The sequence below is a fragment of the Bos taurus genome, chromosome 2 (assembly GCF_002263795.3).
Source record: "Bos taurus isolate L1 Dominette 01449 registration number 42190680 breed Hereford chromosome 2, ARS-UCD2.0, whole genome shotgun sequence".
Lineage (NCBI taxonomy): Eukaryota > Metazoa > Chordata > Mammalia > Artiodactyla > Bovidae > Bos > Bos taurus.
Window position 1 is genome coordinate 57378394 of NC_037329.1, and position 18662 is coordinate 57397055.

Genomic DNA, 18662 nt, shown 5'->3' on the forward strand with positions numbered 1-18662 from the left:
TCTATTCAGGCAGAGAGTGTCTAGATTCTTCTCAGTCAGTGCTGCTTTATAGTTTTTGTGGACAGTGGTGGGATCCAGAAGTTCTCACACACCATTGTAGGGCATCAGTCAGGTACAGGCAAAAAAAACTTCTCTGTAACTTACCTGGGCCAAGGGCAGAATGGGACTCACACTCAGATCTCTGTATGCTCACTTTGTAAACAGAGAGCACCAAGATGTGTTTGGATTATTTTAATTCTCTTAAAAAAATTTTTTTTGGCCATACATCATGTGGGATTTTAGTTCCCCAACTAGAGATGGAATCTTTGCTCCCTGCAGTGAAAGTGCAGAGTCTTAACCACTGGACTGCCAGGGAAGTCCTGAGACGTGTTTGATTAAAAGGAGGGCTGCCAGCACCCTGACTAAGCTGAGAAGGACTGACTGTCCCCTAGCCACAGATTTCAGCAGAAGGAATCAGCAGGTGGCTTTGTGGTGAGAGGCCAAGAGAAGTTACACAGCAACAGGCAATGCTTCAGATGAAGGACCAGGTCAGCTATGCTGCAGGGAAATCCAGGGATGAGGAGGACTCCAAGGAGGGCTGGGGATAAAGGTAAAGAAAAAGCTGCAGGACTTAGAGACCTGTCTCTTTTCTAAAGCTCAAGCCTCCATATGCTCAGATACCATCTAGGAGAAGAAGTCTGGAATAAAATTCTGAAATTTTATCCAACATTGTCTATACACTTATCTACAAAGAGTTTTAAATATAAATCAGACTAATTTTACTGAATTAGAGGGTTTTTCTTCCCCTTTCCTTCCCTAGCTCAGATGGATCAGAACATGTGACAAAAATCAGATTGCTATGGCAATTAATCTATATTATTTTTAGATTAATTTTCCTTGGAGTATTTTCAGTATTGTGTTAGTTTCTGCTGTACAGCAAAGTGAATCAATCATATGTATACATATTTCCACTCTTAAGATTACTTTCCCATATAGGTCATTACAGAATATTGAGTAGAGATCCTTGTGCTATATACTAGTCTCTTACTAGCTATCTATTTTGTATATAGTAGTATGTATGTGACAATTCCAATCTCCTAATTTATCTCCCTCTCCTTCCTTTGTAATCATAATTTTGTTCTCAACATCTGTGACTCTATGTCTATTTTGTAAATAGGTTCATTTGTACCATAATTTTAGATTTCTCATATAAGCAATATCATATATGTCTTTCTATGTCTGACTTATTTCACTCAGTATGACAATATTGAGTGTCACTGACAATATTCATGTCACTGAAAACAGCATTATTTCACTCTTTTTATAGCTGAGTAATATTCCATTGCATATATGTACTACATCTGCTTTATCTATTCCTCTGTCGATGGATATTTAGGTTGCTTCCATGTCTGATTTATATTTCTTTATATAATTGAACATGTTTAATTACATATGCAGTCTTGCTACTAATCTATTCAGTTTTCTCCAGCGCCTTATACTTTCCTTTTTCCTTAAAAAAAAAAAGGAGAGGGGAGGGAGAAACAAAAGAACAAAGGAAGAAGGGAGAGAAGGATTAAGAAAAGAAGGAAAATGAAGTGAGGAAGGGAGAGAGAGAGGGAGGGAGAAGGAGAGGGAGATGGGGAGAAGGAAAGGAAGGAAGGAAAGTTCTGGGCAGTTTTAGTCAGTTGGGTCTTAGTTGGGAGCAGTCTTCCTAACTGTTTTCAAAGCAAATCTTTGCATATATATATACTGCTCATTCAAACTGAGTAATCTACATTTCCTCTTCATATTCGAGTATAATGCAAGTTTGGAACTACAGTATAGTTCCTTCTGAAGTTTGAATTAGAGGAGGTGACACTGTACCAAGCATCTTGTCTGAGATTTCCGAATGGGACATATGTTCAGAAGGACAAGTCCTTTGTCCTTGCATGGTAACATGTAGTGTGAGTAAGCATTAGGAGGAGCCTAGACTCACAGTGAAATTGGAGGGGACCCTTTGAATGCTCACAGCGTTTATGGCCTCACGAATGCTGAGGCTTTTGAAGGAAGAGTCAGTTACTTGTTCAGTTGTGGCTCAAATAGGCAAATATATTGTCAAAAACAAACAAACAAACAAAAACCCAATGTGGGTTGGATCATGGCAGCCCACTCCAGTATTCTTGCTGGAGAATTCCATGGATTGAGGAGTCTGGTAGGCTACAGTCCTCGGAGTCGCAAAGAGTCGGACACGACTGAGCCACTTCACTTCAGGGGCTTCTGGAGGTAAAGCTGTTTCCCTTAGGGTGGAGCACATTCCAGGGAGACTTCACCCATGCCATTCATAGGTAGGGCCTTTGCTGAGCAGACAAGATAAACACATCATTAGTGCCAGAATTAAAGAAGGACTGCAGAGACCAGCAGAAATGTAAAGCAACCCAGAAACAAAGGAAAAGAGGGAGAATGAGAAAAAATTTCAAAACCCGGGAGAGAATTTTAAACTAGAATAAGATTGAACTGCAGACTTGAATGAGAAATCAAGCACTGTGTTATATAGAAATTAAGCTCAGAAATGCCTAAATTAAATTACCACACTAATCAAGCAGATAACTCTGAATCAGAATTTTTAAATAAAAAATAATACCCTTTTTTCCCCAGTACTCAATTTGTCACCAGAGTTATAATTATTAGCTACCATATACTTGCATTTCTTATCTAGGTATATGAAATAAAACCCAAATTCTACTTCAGCTGCTTCTATCACTATATACACCTTTGTGTGTGTGATATTCTTCACAAGCATTAAGAATGTAGTGAAGGAGCCTGAACCTAGTAAAGCATCACTATCTGCAAAATATTTTAATTTGAAGTATTTGAAGGGTTTTTTTTTCAGTTTTTAATAGTAATGCACAGCAGTGTGTGAGAACCATTGACCACAAAGTAAATTAAAACACTATAACTGAAAGATAATTGTATTTGTACTAAACCATAAAAAAATCCAGTATCTACCTTAGAAATAAAAATTATATTTCAGTTCAGTTCAGTCACTCAGTCATGTCTGACTCTTTGTGACCCCATGAACTGCAACACGCCAGGCCTCCCTGTTCATCACCAACTCCCAAAGTTTACCCAAACTCATGTCCATTGAGTCGGTGATGCCATCCAACCATCTCATCCTCTGTTGTCCCCTTCTCCTCCTGCCTTCAATCTTTCCTAGCATCAGGGTCTTTTCAAATGAGTCAGCTCTTCTCATCAGATGGCCAAAGTATTGGAGTTTCAGCTTCAACATCAGTCCCTCCAGTGAACACCCAGGACTGGTCTCCTTTAGGATGGACTGGTTGGATCTCCTTGCCATCCAAGGGACTCTCAAGAATCTTTTCCAACACCACCGTTCAAAAGCATCAGTTCTTCTATGCTCAGCTTTCATTATAGTCCAATTATCACATCCATACATGACCACTGGAAAAACCATAACCTTGACTAGATGGACCTTTGTTGACAAAGTAATGTTTCTGCTTTTTAATATTCTGTCTAGGTTGATCATAACTTTCCTTCCAAGGAGTAAGCATCTTTTAATTTCATGGTTGCAATCACCATCTGCAGTGATTTTGGAGCCAAAAAAAATAATGTCAGCCATGGTTTCCACTGTTTCCTCATCTATTTGCCATGAAGTGATGGGACCGGGTACCATGATCTTAGATTTCTGAATGTTGAGTTATTTAGGACAGAAAAAAAAAAAAAGGAAAAAGAGAGAGGGGACAATTTGACAGAACAAAGCAGCATATAGATAAATGGGAACGACTTGATTTGCTAAAGATCAGCAACTCATCTCTGTTTTGAAAATTAATAATCCAGAGCTTTATTTTTTATTAAGACTACAAATACTGTATCTTTACACAAAACTATACAATCAATAATTCCCTTTTCAGTTGCTGCCAATAGCTGATAAGAATGGAATTTCTTTTCCCACACACTAGGAGAAGGATGCTACTTTGCATAAATCAAATCATGGCTTGTTTAATTTGTATTAAAAATAGATCGAGGGCAGGAGGAGGAGGGGATAACACAAGATGAGATAGTTTTATGGCATCACCGACTCAATAGACACGAGTTTGGGTAAACTCCAGGAGTTGGTGATGGACAGGGAGGCCTGGCATTCTGCGGTTCATGGGGTCGCAAAGAGTTGGACACGACTGAGTGACTGAACTGAACTGATACATAATATAAAAATAGAATTTTAAACTGTACAATTAGGTGGCATGAATTCATGTACATCTACAATGTTATGCAGCTACCGCCACTATCTAGTTCCAGAATTTTTCATCACCTCAAAGGGAAACCCCACACCCATTAAGCAATTCCCCCCCCATTCTCCCTTCCTCCAGACCACGGCAACAATTAATTTACTTTCTCTTCTTATGAATTTGCCTATTTGGTATATTTCATATAAATGGAATCATACAATATGATGATGTGCCTTGCTTCTTTCAATTAGCGTGATGATTTTAAGGTTCTTCTTGGCTGCAGCATGTTTTAGTACTTCATTCTTTTTTATCGTGTAATAATATTCCATTGTACAGATATATACATTTTGCTTTTTTGATGTGTCTGTTGATGGACATTTGAGTTGTTTCTGCATTTGGCTGTTGTGAATAGAATGTGCATAAAAAATACATGTGCCAGTTTTTATTTGAGTACCTATTTTCAATTTTTGGATGTACACATTGGAATGGAATTTTTATATTATATGATAATTCTGTGTTTATCTTCTTGAGGAACTACCAGAGGCTGTACCATTTAACATTCCTACCAGCAATGTAGGAAGGATTCCATTTCTTCACATCCTCACCAACATTTTATTTTCTGTCTTTAAAAAAAAATTATGTTCATCTTAGTAGGTGTGGAGTGGTATCCTATTGCTGTTTTGATTTATATTTCACTGAAGACCAATGATGCTGCAAATCTTTTCATGCACTTACTAGTCATTTAATGTATCTTATTTGGAGAAATACCTATTAAAGTCTTTTGCTCATACTTTTAGTTGAATTGGTCATTTTCTGCTGTTATTGTTGTTGAGCCATACAACTTTGAACTTGAAAGTAAATTAGAAATCATCTTGATGAACATGCTTGTGTTGCAAATGAGGAAACTGAGAGCATAGGAAACTATATGACTTGAACCAATTCACCTAGTTATTAGTGAACCTGGAACTCAGATACAGGCGTCCTGTCCCCTACATGGTAAAGCTCTCTCTAGCCATATCCTTTTGTTTGCAATATTGTAAAACTAACATAGGTTTTTAAGATGGTTGACTGGGATTAGGAGCACAGTACGTAATGTTGAAAGAATGATAACCACCTGAAGCGACCTAAATATTTTACAATTATGAGCACATATTTTGACTCAGAAAAAAGATTTCGTGTTTAATTAAGGAGTTAAAGGAATACATGTAAAACACAACATCTGGATCCTTCAAATATATAAAATATATAGTTTAATATCATTTTGTGATTGAGGCAATTACCAAAAAAAATGCAAATCAACATGAATTTGAATGATTACAGCCTAAGTCTGGAGTTTAAGATATCTAACATAAAAACAAAATAAAAATGGGAGATTAATTTATGCTATAACATATAAATAATTAAAAATTAGTTCATTTTTGTCACCTTTAATTTGCCTTTAAGCCTTTTTATTCTGTTTCTAAAATATTTTCAATTAGTTCTAAAGCAGCGAAGAAAGGCACACAGTAAATGAACAGCTTAAATTCACTGTTAAAAAAAAATGGTTGATAGCTCTCTTTGAGATCAGAGTTCTCTTGCTAAGGTATTAAGAGTAGTCCAAGGAGGCCAGGCCTGTCCCACTCAAGGCTCTAAAGCCAACTTTGCTGCTTTGTATCAGTCAGAATGTGGAGGGAACATTAGAAACATCCAGGCCAAAGGTCTAAAACCACTGAGATGGGAGATAAAAGATGGAGCTAATCAGATGTTTAGATGGTCCAGGAACCAAAACGTGGATTTAGGATGAAAGCAATCGGCTATTTCAGCCACAGCAAACAGAAGACAGCATGACCTTGGGGCTTGCAAGAGAATGTGCCAAGCCCAGAATTTCTCAGGGGTCAGAGATTACAACCGGGGACCATTGATAAGGACAGGAGTAAATTGCCTTAGTGCTTTGTGACCTGAGAGGTATATTTGCCCTGCTATTCTTTCCTATATAAGAGAGATCATCCTTTATCTCAGCTATGAAAAAGCATTCTTACATTTTCTCCTGGAGTCTTCTTTCATTTTTTCATAACTTGAACATAATCAAAATTTGTTGTTTCATTTATGTGAGAAAGTCTTATTATCAGCAGTTATTCTTTATCTTGGATTTTTTCATAATTTGAACAATATAAATAGAATGTCGGGGATGTTCAGGCATTCCCAGTGGTATCTTCTTTTTGAGGGAGAGAGGGAAGAGGAGCAGCAAGAGAAATTAGCGATGCTACCTGTGAACTGGAATTCAATGGGAATCATATTTCTTCTAGTTAGATAGTTCATTTGTTTTGAAGACAAGGGAGTAAACTGTGTGGAAACTCAATGTACCATTGAGCTCTTATAAATCTCTCCCCATAGATTATGTAGACTATTAGTTTTAAAAAGTGGCTCTACCTTCTAAATACAAAATATGTTTCCATTTGATATCTGGCCATATGAAAATAAAATCATGTATTTGGTTGCCAAAGTTAAATTATGAACACATTTGTTTTACTATGGTGAGTAGTATAATTCATTCATATATTTTTTCTGCTACCTTTTGCAGGCATTATTTTACTTTTACATTTAAGTAGTTGTCTTGTGTCCAATTTATAGATAATTAATTCATAGATTTTATTATGTAAATCTCCCACCACTTCTCTTTTTGTCAGCTAAAATGTAGTGCAGAAGGAAGGTGTATACAATATGCAAACCTGGGATGTATCCATTTTTGCTCCCCCCAAAATGATGGCATATTGCATGCTCGAATCTAATATTGAGATATTCCTTACTGTATAAAAACGCAGTTTGTTTAGATCTGTTGTTATTCAGTCACTTTGTCATGTCTGACTCTTTGCAACCCCATGGGCTGCAGCACACCAGGCTTCCCTGTGTGTCCTTTACCATCTCCCAGAGCTTGCTCAAACTCATGTCCATTGAGTCACTGATGCATCCAACCATCTCATTCTCTATCATCCCCTTCTTCTGCCTTCAATCTTTCCCAGCATCAGGGGCTTTTCTAATGGGTCAGCACTTTTCACATCAGGTAGCTAAAGTATTGGAGCTTCAACTTTAGCATCTGTCCTTGCAATGAATATTCATGGTTTATTTCTTTTAGAACTGACTAGTTTGATCTCCTTGCAGTCCAAGGGACTCTCAAGAGTCTTCTCCAACACTACAGTTGAAAAGTATTAATTCTTCAGCACTTAGCTTTCTTTATAGTCCAACTTTCACATCCATACATAACTACTGGAAAAACCATAGCTTTGACTAGATGGACCTTTGTCATAAAAGTAAGGTCTCTGCTTTTTAATATGCTATCTAGGTTTGGCATAGCTTTTATCCCAAGGTCAAGTGTCTTTTAATTTCATGGCTGCAGTCACCATCTACAGTGATTTCGGAGCCCCCCAAAATAAAGTCTCTCACTGTTTCCATTGTTTCCCCATCCATTTGCCATGATGTGAAGGGAACAGTTGTCATGATCTTAGTTTTTTGAATATTGAGTTTTAAGCCAGATTTTTCACTCTCCTCTTTCACCTTCATCAAGAGGCTCTTTAGTTCCTGTTTGCTTTCTGCCCTAAGGTGGTTTCCTATGATATGGTTTCCTATCTGAGGTTACTGATATTTCTCCTGGCAATCTTGATTCCATCTTGTGCTTCATACAGCCTGATATTTGTTCAGATATCCACTTTCAAAGAAGATGAGCATTGTTCTGGTTCATAGGAATTTAGGAAATTCTGATTTTCCTAAAGTTTCAGCCCTTTCTGATAGGAATTTATGAGATGACAGAGTGTTCCATTTCCACACTGTGCAATATAGCAGCCATTAACCTCATGGGGCTATTGAGTACTTGAAATGTGACCAGTAAGACAGCAACTCTGAATTTTGAATTTTATTACATTTTAATTAATATGAACTTAAATTTAAATAGATATATGCAGGTATTTAAGTGTTAGCCAAAGATGGAAAGAGAGTGTTGCTGGCAAATGAAATGGTCTGTTCTCCCACTGGACAATGCCCTACCTAGCATGGGTGCCTGATACTTGGACACTAAAATTCTCTCACCATCAATAATAATGTGTTAGAGCAAGGCTCTGGAATGACTTTGAGTTATCTGGTAAATGAGATAATGAATTTTTCATATTGTTTAAACCACTTAGAATGTGTGTCTTATTTGCAGAGGAAATCACCATAGCTAATATAAACATCTTGTTTATTTCATTGTCAGAAGTATATACTGAGTTGGTCAAATATTTGTTCGAGTTTTTCTATAAGATGGTATGGAAACACCTGAACAAACTTTTTGGCCAATGCAATATCTTTTTTTATGGTAAGGGCAGGGTACTTACGTAGTAATGACAATAATAGTAAATATCATATTTGTAAATCTACTCATAAATGTTTCCTAAACTTAAATTGATCTTAAGATCTTATGAATAGGTAGCACAAGTGAAAAATATACCATTTTGTAGATGAATAAATTAAAATTAGGTGAGGTTAATGAGTTCAGACAACTCTTTAAGTAATGCGGATATATCTCAATCTTGGATCTTATTTTCTTTTTCAAGATAAAACTCCTTTTAATTAGATTAATTATCTCTATAATTATCCTCTGTGTAAGTAGATTTCAAGAATAGAACACAGATCATTTAGATATGTGTATATTTAATGGCCTAATTTTTGTGTGTGCAGCATATCTCTAGCTATTCATAAAAACAGGACTTTTTTGCCTCTTGAGTGATCTTGCACAGTGCACAATACATGCAACAAGATGTGACGGCTTGAACTTTGAATTAAAAAAAAAAATTTACTTGAAACTTTACATTGTAAATTGATGGGGCAAAAAAGTGCATACCACTGGGAAACTAATTAGCATTTTAATTTAATCAACTAAGTCAAAAATATTTAAAATAAGTGAATAAATATAGCATCTATAATCTTATCATCTTCTCACAACTGTATCTGTTTCATATATTATATTACACAATATTTTGTATACATTCCAATGTACATACATTTGTTTTATTTTCCTTAATTTTATCTACATTTATGGACATGTATCATATAATCTTTTAAATTCTTCCTTTTGATTCATTAGTAACATTTCATTATACACACATAGTTTGTGCTATTTTATGATTTGATTCTTTCTGAGTTTTCAGAATCTCATTCTCAACAATCACCTTTTACACTGTGATCTCAAATTGTTGGTATTTCAGTACAATTATCAAGATTTGTCTCTATGAATATTTCATGTGTTCTCTGTCTCATTTTGTCCCTCTGATGCTCATATTTTTCTAGCTGATCCTACTCATCCACCATGTCTTATCTTAGAGGTTCATTCCTTTGGTAGATACTGTGAGTTACTCAGTAGCCAAATCCTACTTGATTTTACTTAAGAGTGGAAGTTCCTTGGTTTCAGAAGTGATATAAAATTTGCTAGTACTTTCCACTAGTACCGAGGTATAATCTTTATGAAATTAAGCTAATCATGAAAATCCCATTGCCTTATGTCAGAACCTCACTTTAGCATCCTCTCACTGATGAGACCTAAGACATCATTCTGGCAAATGCACTAGAGTATCAGAAGTTGGTGATGGACAGAGAGGCCTGGCCTGCTGCGATTCATGGGGTTGCAAAGAGTTGGACACGACTGAGTGACTGAATTGAACTGAACTGAGCTGATTCCCCTGATGAAAAGACAGAATCTGTAGAGGAAATCAGAAATCTGTGGTCCCACTCCATTCTTTTTTTCCTTGATTATTATGGCTTTAATGTGCAGCAACCATCCTTACCAGCACTGAAAAGCCAGTGTTCTGGAGATGGCAGAGTAGGAAACAGAATAATATGTTTAGATCACTGAGCTTTGGTTCCAAATCTGGTATTGCCTACCTTTTGTTTTATTTTGTGATTAATTATGTTTATTTTAAATTTATGTTTTATCTAATAACTAAATATTTTTATTTGTAAAATCATTAATGTTTTTAGAGTCAATTTTATTCTAATCTGTTCATTACATTTGAATAACCTACTCTGGACTCCCAGGTCTGGGCTGGGTATCACTCCTACATGATTCAATGGCAGAAGTTTATTCTTTATAAGGGAAGTCATCTTAGAATATTAAAATTGTTCATCTAAATGAATGACATACTATTTCCTATGTTAGTGTTGGAGTATTCAGAATTCATCTTTTTCAATATTCTATCCTTGAGCATCTAACCTAGTTCCCAAGCCACAAGAAATATCAATTAAAATATTTATGTGGAAAAAAAGTTGATTTGGTCATTGTATTTCATTAGTTATTGTTATAAATTATTTTATTGCTATAAATTATTTAATGATTATATATCTATAACCTAGGACAAACTTTTAGTATTAGAATGACTAAGTGAAAGTGGAGAGTGAAAAGTTGGCTTAAAGCTCAACATTCAGAAAACAAAGATCATGGCATCCGGTCCCACCACTTCATGGGAAATAAATGGGGAAACAGTGGAAACAGTGTCAGACTTTATTTTTCTGGGCTCAAAAATTACTGCAAATGGTGACTGCAGCCATGAAATTAAAAGACGCTTACTCCTTGGAAGAAAAGTTATGACCAACCTAGATAGCATATTCAAAAAAAGAGACATTACTTTGCCAACAAAGGTTCATCTAGTCAAGGCTATGGTTTTTCCTGTGGTCATGTATGGATGTGAGAGTTGGACTGTGAAGAAGGCTGAGCGCCGAAGAATTGATGCTTTTGAACTGTGGTGTTGGAGAAGACTCTTGAGAGTCCCTTGGACTGCAAAGAGATCCAACCAGTCCATTCTGAAGGAGATCAACCCTGGGATTTCTTTGGAAGGAATAATGCTAAAGCTGAAACTCCAGTACTTTGGCCACCTCATGGGAAGAGTTGACTCATTAGACAAGACTCTGATGCTGGGAGGGATTGGGGGCAGGAGGAGAAGGGGACGACAGAGGATGAGATGGCTGGATGGCATCACTGACTCGATGGACGTGAGTCTGAGTGAACTCCGGGAGTTGATGATGGACAGCGAGGCCTGGCGTGCTGCGATTCATGGGGTCACAAATAGTTGGACACGACTGAGAGACTGGTCTGATCTGATCTGATAGAAGGCTATGCACATTTTTGTACATGTTTACTGTAGGATCATTGTTTGACACCATGTGCTACCCAGAGTTAGGTCAAACTCAAATTAAGGATATAATCCTCCAGACTGCCAAGTGTAACATCATTCACAAATATGGGGGTTCCCATAACAACCATTATATTTGATAGTTTTCTTCACAGTACTCAGGAAAGCACTGTACTTACCATTAATTTTATTTGGCAAAAGAATAAGAAGTAGAAACCTACTTGGGGCAGACTATGGGACTGGAAGTAAGGTGCTAGAGACAAAGTTACCATGTCTTAAGGTATATGTCACCCTTCTGACACTGAAGTATAGCAAAATGTGAATGATACAGCCAAACCAGGATGTTCGTTTAGCTTTGGTGTCCAGAGATATTATCCAGGCTCCTTTAGGCAGGCATGATGGATTGACTTGCAGCACACATGGTTGAACTAAATCTCTAGCCACAACTCCTGGACATCAGGCTGATTTCACTTGACCCAAAATCTCAACTATTTAATTACCCAGTAATGGTGGAGTGACCAATCCCTACAGTGGGTTATCTCTTTTTTTTTTTAATATAAATTTATTTAATTGGAGGTTAATTACTTTACAATATTGTTTTGGTTTTGCCATACATCAACATGAATCTGCCACAGGTGTACACGTGTTCCCCATCCTGAACCCCCCTCCCTGCTCCCTCCCCATACCATCCCTCTGGGTCGTCTCAGTGCACCAGCCCCAAGCATCCAGTATCATGCATCAAACCTGATCTGGAGATTCGTTTCCTATATGATATTATACAAGTTTCAATGCCATTCTCCCAAATCATCCCACCCTCTCCCTCTCCCACAGAGTCCAAAAGACTATTCTATACATCTATTATCTCTTTAGCCTAAATTATCAGTCAGGGTTGAGGCGCCCACCACATGTCATCTTGTTAGCACAAGCTATTAGGTTTGGTTTCACAGACCCACTATGACTAACACAGAGGTTCTATTCACTCAGGAAATGTCAAAGGCTTAGAAATTACCTCCCGGGAGCTAGGACTAAGGCCAGAACTCTTGAGTAAACTTAATTCTTTGCAAGGTATCTGTCTAATTATCTTTTTTCCCCCTTCCTTTTTTCTTTAGTAACAGATGTTGAGCTCTTGTAAGTGACAGTTTCTCTCTCTGATAGTGATAGAGAAACACTGAATTACTGTCAAAGAGAACATTCATAAAAGAGCAATAGAGGAAGTGGGAAACTTGGATCACCTACAGATTGGATCATGAACCTGTAACCATTTCTTTCTGTCTAGTGACATATTCAATTAATAGACTTCCAGACCATGCCCAACATCATCATATATATCCAGGGTGAGAAAACAGCTTAGCAATGCTAAAAGAGAGGATATATTCCCTCTGTGGCCAAGAGGTTACAATGCAGTAAGTGCATCTGGGCTTATCCTCACAGCTTGACTCAGGACACAGAATTGTGGTCCAGAACTATGAATGGCTCTTTCCAGCTGGCTTAAAATTTGAAAGTCCATCAGACTGGTGTGGGCTGGTCTAACAATGCTAATGCTTTGCCATTGGGGCAGTAAATAAGGACATTAGAATCTGGATACCCTGAAATGGTATCAAGAGAAAGGTCAGCCATCTGGCTACTACATCAGGTCTTAGTAGTTTTAATTGACCCTTCTTTTTGCCCTGTTTTTCTATTTATGAGCCCACAATTGACATTTCAACTGGTATAATGTGGACTGTGTCTGAGAAGTCACTGTCCCAAGAGCTGGAAAGGGGATTTACAAATGCTTATTTCTTTATAAAAGCATATTTTCTCATTAGCACATTTATTTTATAGTCAATATCTTTCACATGCCCAAATAATAGAGAAAACATTTTATTTTCTTTTATCTAAAAGATTAATAAAAATGGTACAAAAAGTAATAAAGATCATGGACTTGTTGTTAGAAGAACTGGTTTAAAAATATTTCTCTGAACATCTTTGATCCCTAGATTTATCAGCTATAAAATAGGAGCAAGAATACGCTTACACTTTAAAACATAGTTATAAGAAGTGTTAGATAACACAGCTGAGTCCAGGGTTGATGCTGGCTTACTGATGGGTGGGCTTGGTCCCACCACAGCAGCCTGTGGGGGCTGCAGTTGTCTTGGAGTTGGTGTCCACCCAACTGTGAGGTTATAACAGGCTCACTGGTGGGCAGGGCTGGGAACCTGGGGATTCTGGAGCTGATGTCTGTCCCTGATGAGCAGAGGTAGGTCCTGAGATCTTCAGCTTCACTGCTGTGGGTCTTCTGACTACACACTGGTGTGTAAGATTAGGTCCTGGGCCCTCCGGTGGGATGGATCCTGCCCAGAAGTTGCTGTGGGCTTAGGGGTCATAAGGGGGTCTGTCTGCTGGTGAATAGGGTTATGTCCCTGCATAACTAGTCACTTGGCCTTGAGCTCTCAAAATGGCAACTTCCAGTATCTTTGTCCACAGTGTGAGTTCCAGTTGCCTCCAGCCACTCTGGAAAATTCTCCAAGATCAGCAAGCAGGTAGGTCTGACCCAGTCTCCTTTCAAATTACTGCTTCTGTTCTGTGTCCCTGAACTTGTGAGATTTGGTGTGTGCCCTTTAAGAGTGAGTCTCTATTTCCCAGAGTTCTTTGGGACTTCCAAAAATAAGTCCCACTGGCTTCAAAGCCAAGCATATTAGGGGTTCATCTTCCTGGTACTGGACTCCCAAGCTGAGGACCATGATGTGGGCTTCAGATGTCTTTCTCCTTAGAGACAACCTCTGCAATTGTAATTATTTTCACGTCTGTGGGTCACCCACCTGGGGTTGTGGGACTTGACTCCATTGTGACTCTACCCTCCCTGCCTATCTTGCTGTGGTTCCTTCTTTATATCTTTGGCTATAGAAGATATCTTCTGGTAGGCTTCAGTCTTCCTCATTGATAGTTTTTCTGTAAATAGCTGTAATTTTGGTATGCCCGTGAGAAGAGGTGAGCTTCAGGTCTTTCTACTATACCATCTTGGAACTGACCCTCCACCTTGGATATTCTTGAACTCTGGTATTTCATAAATACTTTATAAAATCTTGCTAGGATATTGAGTAGTGTTTCACTGAATTTGGAGAGTATTCCTGTAGACTCTCACCCATGATCATTGTATATCTCTAAATTTAGATATACTATTATGATTTCCATGGAGTTTACATTTTTTATTTTAAAAATCTTATAGGATTTCATTGTAGTGGTAGTGGTGGTTGTTGTTACATTTATACCTAGTATCATATAATGGTTGTTACATTGTAAATGGTATTATTTAAATACAATTTTTAAAAATCTGATGTTTACTAAGGTGGAAGCAAGAGATGTATGCCATTCAGACATACTTTTAAGAATGAAGAGATGCAGGTTTGATCCCTGGGTCAGGAAGATCCCCTGGAAGAAGGCATGGCAACCCACTCCAATATTCTTGCCTGGAAAATCCTACGGACAGAGGAGCCTGATGGGCATTGGGCAGCAAAGAGTCGGACATGACTGAAGTAACTTAGTATGCAAGCACACAGCAGTCTTGAGTTGTTGCACTTTGGGGATTCATTTCAGTGACTGAGTTAAATATACACTCTCCCTAGACAGGTCCCATTCATTGACTAAATATGATTAGCATGTTAAGGCATGGTGTCTGTATCCCTTGAACTCCCTGTTAGGCTGCCTACAGGTTTTTTTCAGAGCTGTGTCACAGTGAAAGGCTCTAACATTTTTGAAGAAATCATGTATTTCCTAAAAATAGGGCTTAATTAAAACATTAACATAAAGTTATAATCTGAGATGTTCCCATTCTGCTTCTTAAATAACCTGTACCCTCTCTGTCATCACCACTTGTGTCATCAGAATGCATGATATGACATCATGCTGGTTTTTACCAGAGGAATAAAGCTTCCATGAACCATGGTTAAAAAGCATCTGACTACATCACTGTCTCAAGTCCACTTTGCCTTTCCCAACCTAGAACATGATTTTATATCCAATTCAAATGGACGTATTCTGCCAAAGAACTTGAGTTCGTACTGTTACTAAAACATAGGGAACTTACAAGAAAATACATGAGTGATTATTGAAATGCACTCATACATTTTCATACTGCCAAATAGAAAAATAATACAGGTTAATAAAGCCAGGGGACAAGAACGCTGAACAAAAAATTCAGTTTACATCTAGGTTACTGATGCAAACATGTGTTCCCACATATGGCTTTAAATATTTCAAGACATTTGGGTTGATATTTACACCCTACAATGTGTGAATCTTCCATATGGCGGTCTTATATTATACATAGTATTTCAGTAATATGGTAAGAGGATGGTAAAAGTTTTCATTTCAAATGCTAGTAGATGCATTCATGTACACACACACACACACAGCCACACAAGCTGTAAAGGTTAGCATGAGTCTTCAAGATCAAGAAAATAGCCCAGGTTATCAGCCTAACTAGGCACTGAAGAAATATATTTCTCTTGGGCTATTTTATTTAAAGGATGCAATTTCATCTCTGCCACCCACACCTGTCTTCCATGTTAATGGCAGCAAGTAATTCAAGATTTGTCTCGTTGCCTAAAAACTAGCTACCAATACTTCACTTCATCATTTTTTTCTTACTTTCCATATACTAAAAGAGAAAATATAATTAATATGACTCTTATTTAAATGAGTCAATAAGTAAGAAGTTCCACTTTGAGAGAAAGTTCTACAGAAATGGTAAAAGAATAAAAAAAAATGATTGGTTTGTTTAGACAGGGGCTATAGATAAGTGCAGTGAGCACCTCACACAGATAATAATATTTTCTAGTTTATTTTCCTGGTCAACACCCCTGAGAACTACAGCATGACAATCCTTGACTATGGAGAAATGACAAGAAAAATATGATGTTGTTTTAAAAGCGTGTTTCAGTTTTAAAGGAACTTTTCAGTTAGCAAAAACATGACTAGAAGATTTTAAAAAATCAATATCTTAAAGATTTAATGCAGAATCCATCTCAAAATCTTGCAGACATGTTTTGAATACTCATCATTCAAATGTTCAAAAATAGATTTTTTGGGTAAAATGTCCTGCCAGAATGCACACAAACATTCTTTCTGATTCTTTTTCTACTTCATTGGCCTGTGTAACCAGGAATTCATAAAAATAAGTGGTTAGACAGAATGCCTCAGTAGATCATATACATCAAGAGAGACAGGTAGATATAGAAAGATAAAGCTCTGTTTTTTCACTGATAAGTCTAATTCCAACACATCAACACCTCTTGGGAAGCAAAAATTAGACATCTCAGTTTACCATAATGTTAACTATTCTTCCTTGCTTGAGAAAATTACAGAAACACTTGTACCACAGTTTGACAATAATTAAGTGACCAGGATGCAGTCACCTTTTCTGAAGAAACTCACACAAATTGGTTGGAATTCCTCTATACAAGAAGATGGATTGACATTATAAGGGTCAAGACCAACTGCAAAAATTTTACATCACATGCAAAGTAGTACCTCCTAATTTCCTGGTTTTTCTATAGTGACAGAAGAGGTATTAAACAGATCTTGGGAGGAGCGGAAAGCATGACCTAACTTGCCTGGAGAATTCCATGGACAGAGAAGCCTGGAAGGCTACAGTCCATAGGGTCACAAAGAGTCGTACATGACTGAGTGACTGAGCACACATGTATACTGTAACTAGGATTCCTCACCTAATGGTAATAATTCATCTTTGGTATAAGTGACAGTAGTCGAGATTATTGTATTTGCTTTTAGCAAGCCCATAAAGAAGAACATGTAACCTAAATAGGAAATGATGTCAAGATCATAGCTAAGATAAACTCTTTTAACAGATGGGTGGGAGTTAAAGAAAAGGACAGTGTTGTTAATGTAATCTCCTTTATTTTGCCCCCAGATAAATAAAAATAATAACATAAATCGAGTTTAAACCTATATTAATAATAACAAAGAAAAAATAAATTTCTCTCAGGTTAATCATTACCAAATGCTCCTATCTATAAGTGGTATGGCCCAGTGCTACAGAATTTGCTACTCTAATCTGATGTTTTAATGGTTTACATAAGCTGAAGAGTTAATTCAGGATATACGAGAGATGCTAACTCCTCTTCCCAATCTGCGTTGACATTAAATTCCCATTCTTGGTAATATATTATGAATGTTTGGAAATAACAGTTATTAAACTAATTGCTGTATGATATATGGTTACAATCTCACTTTTTGTTAGATCTTAATCTTGTTTTTCTATTTTTGAACATAAATGAAATAAAATCATTAATATGCTTATTTTTCTTAGGCACACTTTCACTTTTTTTCTCCATAAACATGTGATGTATAGTGCTTACCTTAAATTAATATGTAGGGAAAAATTGTTATTGTATATTCTCAATTACATGCATCAGTTCAGTTCAGTTCAGTTGTTCAGTCATGTCTGACTTGACCCAATGGACTGCAGCATGCCAGGCCTTGCTGTCCATTGCCAACTACTGGAGTTTATGCAAACTCTTGTCCATTGAGTCGGGGATGCCATCCAAACATCTCATCCTCTGTCATCCCCTTCTCCTCCTGCCTTCAATCTTTCCCAGCACCAGGGTCTTTTCAAATGAGTCATTACTTCACATCAGGTGGCCAAAGTATTGGAGTTTCAGCTTCAACATCAGTCCTTCCAATGAACACCCAGGACTGATTTCCTTTAGGATGGACTGGTTGGATCTCCTTGAGTCCAAGGGACTCTTAAGAGTCTTCTCCAACACCACAGTTCAAAAGCATCAATTCTTGGGCACTCAGCTTTCCTTATAGTCTAACTCTCACATCTATACATGACTACTGGAAAAATAATAACTTTGACTAGATTGATCTTTGTTGGCAAAGTAATGTCTCTGCTTTTTAATATGCTGTCTAGGTTGGTCATAACTTTTCTTCCAAGGAGCATAATTTTTTTTTTTTTTGCTTTGGACCTAATGCATGTTGAAAAGGTAAGGTACACTTTGACTATGTTAATTAGAGATACCAAGGGAACATTTCATGCAAAGGTGGGCTCGATAAAGGACAGAAATGGTATGGACCTAACAGAAGAAGAAGATATTAAGAAGTGGCAAGAATACACAGAAGAACTGTACAAAAAGGAGCCTCACAACCCAGATAATCATGATGGTGTGATCACTCACCTAGAGCCAGACATCCTGGAATGTAAAGTCAAGTGGGCCTTAGAAAGCATGACTGCATACAAAGCTAGTGGAGGTAATGGAATTTCAGTTGAGCTACTTCAAAACCTGAAAGATGATGTTGTGAAAGTGCTGCTTTCACAGCACTCAATATACCA